Below are 6,000 nucleotides of genomic sequence, written 5' to 3'. Positions count from 1 at the left end.
GATATGTTGACGAAAGCTGTGACAAATGAGAAACTGAAGTTGTGTGCAACTTCAGTTGGTCTTCTTCGTTAAGACACCGAATGGAAAACCACTACCGATCGAGAGATGATGAAGTTAGTCTCCAAGTGGGAGATTGTTGAGTTATGGAGTCTACACTTATAATAAATTCTACATTGTTAATTAGAGTTTATTGGGTTTTCTTTTTTTGGTTTTGGGCTTGGGCCTGACCAAAGTTATTTAGGTTTATTATTACCTGAATGTTTACCCTATAAATATGTGATTATTAAGGGTTTACATTGTTAGACAGAATTCTAGAGAGATAAAGTGTGAGACAAAAACTCTGTATTCCTTCTTCTTCTTCATAGTAAATCTGGTGGTGGCTGAAGTGGATGTAACTCAATTTGAGTGAACCACTATAAATCTATGTGTTTTTGTGTTCTTCTTTCTTGTGTTTTTATAGATTGTTTTCAAGCAGGTCAGATTTGGGAGATACAAATCCTAACAGAAACCTAATACAGAAACCCTAACAAATAGAGAATTGGGTCGGCCCATTAAGAAGACTCAACTATTCAAGTCTATTTAACAAATCTCCACCTTGACTTGAATTCTCTCAGATGTATTAGTCAATGCCCAGATCTCCCAAATACATTCGTCAATGTCAGATGGCCTAGATGCACTCGTCGGTACCGGATGGCCAAGATGCATCTGTCGGTGTCAGATGGCCCAGATGCACTCACCGGTGTCGGATGACCCAGATGCACTCGCCGGTGTCAGATGGCTCAAACGTTTTAGTCAATACTAGATGACCCAGATGCATTCATCAATGTCAGATGGCCCAAATGCATTAGTCAATGCCCAGATGACCCGGATGCATTAGTCAATGCCTAGATGGCCCAGATGCATTAGTCAATGCCCAGATATTCAATATTCTCTATCTCTCTCTTCTAAAGTTTCCCCTAAGGCAACTAACATTTTCTGACGTTAAGCAAGTTCAAACAATGTTAGAACTTTCTATGAGGAACTGGCTTGGTGAACATACAAGTAGGATTGTCAGCAGTTCCTACCTTTTTCACCTTTATCCTCTTATTAGTCCTTAGGAAATGATATCGCACATCAATATGCTTAGTCCGTTCATGATGAACTTGATCTTTGGCTAAGCATATAGCACTCAGACTGTCACAGAAGACAGTTGCTTGATCCTGATGTAGGCTCAGATCACTAATTAGTCCTTTCATCCATATTCCCTCTTTAGCAGCTTCTGTTAATGCCATGTACTCTGCTTCTGTTGTAGACAAAATCATAGTAGGTTGCAGAGTTGCTTTCCAACTAACAACTGAGCCCCCAAGAGTAAATACATAACCAGTCATAGATCTCTTACTATCAACGTTTTCAGCATAATCAAAATTTGAATACCTAGTAATCAGACATTGTGTATCACCTCCATATATGAGACCAACATCAAAAGTTCCCCGTAGATACTTGAATATCCTCTTTACAGCTTGCCAATGCTCCTTCCCTAGTTGTACCATAAATCTGCTCACAACACTCACTGCCTGTGTCAGATCTGGTCTTGTACAAACCATAACATACATCAAACTCCATACTGCACTAGAATAAGGAACTTGAGTCATATACTTTTTCTCTTCATCTGTCTAAGGAGAAAACAAAGTAGTAAGATGAATATTAACAACATAAGGTGTATCTATAGGTTTAGCTGATGACATCCCAAACCTTGACAGCACCTTCATAATATAACATTTTTGTGATAAGAAAAGTTTCTTCTGGCCACTATCTCTAAGAATCTCCATTCCTAGAATTTTCCAAGCTGCTCATAGATCTTTCATCTCAAACTCATCATTTAGAAGATCTTTTAACTTCCGAACATTTGTTTTGCTCTTTGCTGGTACCAACATGTCATCTACATACATGACTAGGTAGATGAATGAGTCATCCTTCAACTTGTTGTAATACACACAACAGTCATATGCACTCCTCTTGTAGTTAAAAGACATCATAAAGTTCTCAAACCTGTTATACCACTGCCTTGGAGACTATTTAAGTCTGTATAAAGACTTCTTCAACTTGCAAACATATTTTTCTTTTCCTGGAACTTGGAAACCTTCTAGCTGAGTCATGTATATTTCTTCCTCTAACTCTTCCTATAGAAAAGCTGTTTTCACATCAATTTGTTCGAGCTCTAAATCCTGACGTGTCACTATTTCTAGTAACACCCTGATAGAAGTATGTTTGACTACTGGTGAGAAAATTTTGTTATAGTCTACTCCTTCCTACTGATTGAACCCCCTTGCAACAACTCGAGCTTTAAACTTGACTCCTTCAACCGCTGTTATACCTTCATTTTTCTTGAAAACCCATTTGCAGGTAATAACCTTTCTCCCTGTAGGCAAAGAGACTAACTCCCAAGTATGATTTTCGTGAAGTGATTCCATCTCATCTCCCATTGTTGTGAACCACTACGCAGCTTCAAACCCGGATACAACTTCTTTGTAAGTGGATAGTACAGACGTATTCACTTCCTCCTCAACAACTTGTAGTGCATAACCAACCATATCTTTATAACCGTGTCTCTAAGGTGATCTAACTCCAATCCTCCTTAACTGACCTTCAGCTACACTCTCATGAATAACTTCAGACGGTTGAGAATCTAATTGTTCAGACTCTGGCAGTTGACCCTCAACGTGGGGTTCTTTTTCCTTTTGTAAAGTAGTTTCTAACTCCACCTGTTTGTTAGCACTACTACTTTCTTATATAGATTTCTCAATAGAGTTAAGTATAGAGTTCTCATCAAAGATGACGTTTCTACTCAGAATAACTCTTTTTTCAGATTGAGACCATATTTTGTATCCTTTTACACCATCTCTATAGCCCACAAATACTTCTTTCTTCGCTCTTAGCTCTAGTTTACCGTCACTGATATGATAATAAACTGTGCAACCAAAGACTTTTAGACCCGAGTAGTCAGCAGATTTTCCAAACCATACCTCGTAAGGTGTTTTGCAGTTAATCCCGGTGTGAGGCCCACGATTTATCAAATAACATGATGTAGTCACCGCCGCTTCCCAAAAACTTTTATCAAGCTTTGCATTAGAGAGCATGCACCTTGCTCTTTCTAGTAATGTTTGGTTCATTCTTTCAGCTATATCGTTCTGCTGTGGCGTGTGCCTTACCGTGTGATGTCGAGCAATCCCTGCATCATTGCAGAACTGATTGAAATCAAATGAACAAAACTCCAGACCATTGTCAGTTCGCAACCTTTTGATTTTCTTTCCAGTTTGATTTTCCACCAACGTTTTCCATTCTTTGAAATATCTAAAGGCTTCTCCTTTATTTCTCATGACAAACAACCAAGCCATCCTTGAGAAATCATCAATAATTGTCAAGAAGTATCTCTGACCTCCAATAGATTCAACACTAGCTGAACCCCAACAATCTGAATGGATATAATCAAGGGTGTCTTTTGTCGTGTGAATAGCCTTTGGAAACTTGTTGCGATGTAGTTTCCCAAAAACACAATGCTCATAGAAGTCAAGACTCGTGATCTTGTGACCTCCAAAAAGATCCTCCTTTGCTAGAATTTGCATCCCCCTTTCACTCATATGACCAAGCCTCATATGCCAAAGTTTAGTCATATAATCCTTGTAAATATCTGAGGATGCAACAGAAACAGAACTTGAGACAGTAGAACCTTGCAAAAAAATATAAAGTACCATTCTTGACACCTTTCAGAATAACATCAGAACCCTGGAAGACATTAAAAACTCCACTTTCACCATTCAGAAATCCTTTACTATCTAACATACTTAGAGATATCAAGTTCTTAGTGATAAGTGGAACATGTCTAACCTCATTTAGTGTACATAATCTACCATCGTGTGTCCTGATCTTGATTGAGCCAATCTCAACTGCCTTACAAACAGAACTATTAGCCATAGAAATAATGCCACCATCTACCTGTTTATAAGATTCAAACCACTCTCTTCGAGGGAAAATATGATATGAAGCTCCATAATCAAGAACCCATGCATCAGTTTAATGGGTATGACCATCTACCACTAGAACAATGTCATCGTCAGATAATATATTATCTTCTTCAACAGCTGCAGAACCAGAATCAAATTTCTATGGATTTTTCTTCAAAGGGCATTCATTCTTCCAATGTCTTTTCTCTTTGCAGTAATTGCAGATATCAGTCGGCTTAGGACCCTTTGAAGTAAACGACTTGTCGCGTTTCTTCTCTTTCCCTCGCCTATTACTTCCGCTGGTAAACAACCTTGAAGCTTGACTATCTGTAATTGTACCAGACACCATATGACGTAGATCCCTTGAATGAAGGGCAAACCTGGCATCTTCCAAACTACTGTATCTTTCCCAACAATGAAATATTGAACAAAATTTTCATATGATTGAGGCAAAGATACTAACAAGATTAATGCAGCATCATCATCATCAACCTTAACATCGATATTTCTTAATTCTAACATAATAGAATTTAATTGATCTATGTGTTCTCTGATTTGCATACCTTTCTGCATTCGTAGAGTGAACAAACGTTGCTTCAGAAGCAACTTGTTGGTGAGTGACTTCGTCATATAGAGACTCTTCAACTTCAACCATAACCCAATGGTCTTCTCCTCCTCTGAGACCTCGATGATAACATCGTCTGCAAGACACAATATTATTGTTGAATGTGCCTTCTCCTCTAGGATGGCCATCTCAGCGGTTATATCTGTTAGAAATCTTGTCTTGAAAAATAACAGAAATATATATATAAACGATGTTACAAACAAATTAAATAAATACAATGTTACAAAGAACGAAATCACCAGATAAAATGTTGATTCGAGGCATGTGTTAGACACATTTCCCTTAAAACAGTTCCACCGTCTCCCCGTGTGCTAGAGCTTGTCACAGATGGCTGTCTCCCAGGGTACAACGAATCTAGTAGTGATTCAGCACCGGAATCACTACACAACGAGCTTGACAAAATACCTGAACTATCACCGGGTTTCAACAGAAAATATCGAGCGAAGAACTCGAAGAAACACTCACAAGACAAGAAGAAGGCCTTTTAGAATTCTAGAGTGAGAAAGATGAAGGATGAAGTATGTGTAAAATGAATAATGAATGGGTATATATTGCTGAGAATTAAACCTGTAAATAAAACCATCCAAACGTTTATTAGCAATAAATATTGCTCATTCATTTGTTAATTAATCCATAACTAATTAACATCAGCCTATACGTTGATTTGCAGAAATGCAATGTTAGACATTCAATGCTAATGCTAGCTAATTGAAAAGTCTACGTTAGCCAATAGGCCAATTAAAACTAAATGTTTATCCTAACATTATGCTTTAATTTTCTAATTAGGCATTAAATATTAATTAAACAATTAATATTTAATTATAATTTGGATTAAATTCACCGTTAATTCACGTTTGAATTTGTGTGAATTTTATTTGATTTTATTTATTTACAATCTTATTTCCATTCATTAATGGAATTAGCTTAATTCCAACAATCCCCCACATTAATGGAAATTGAAAGATTAACCCGGTGAAAGGTTCAACAGTTGAATTCTACATAGGATAGGTAGGTGTAACCCTTTGAACCTTCCCTTGTGAAAGCATATAACTTTACTAGCTGATTAGTAGACTCGATGTCCTTGAACTATTCTGCCTTTTGTGTAAACGATTACACACTTTCACATAGAATTCTCCCTAATACATGTCAAGCTCTCATGGTTGTGTCCATTTTGGCCATGGAACACGCGCCTGGTTCTGTGAGAGGGTCTAGAATTGAGCCGTGCAATTCTTTCGAAGCGGCCCCACTTCTCCCTCACATAGGTGATCTCTTTGCTCACAAAGAATCATTAAAAGCGATATACTTATCCTCGTCAAAATATTATTGTTTTGTTATAGGATTAATCTTCAACAATAACTTTCCAAGTCAGTACAATTAGGTTGTCCCATTGAACCT

Source organism: Impatiens glandulifera, chromosome 6 (genome assembly GCF_907164915.1).
Source record: "Impatiens glandulifera chromosome 6, dImpGla2.1, whole genome shotgun sequence".
Lineage (NCBI taxonomy): Eukaryota > Viridiplantae > Streptophyta > Magnoliopsida > Ericales > Balsaminaceae > Impatiens > Impatiens glandulifera.
Note: the sequence above shows the minus strand (reverse complement) of the source record.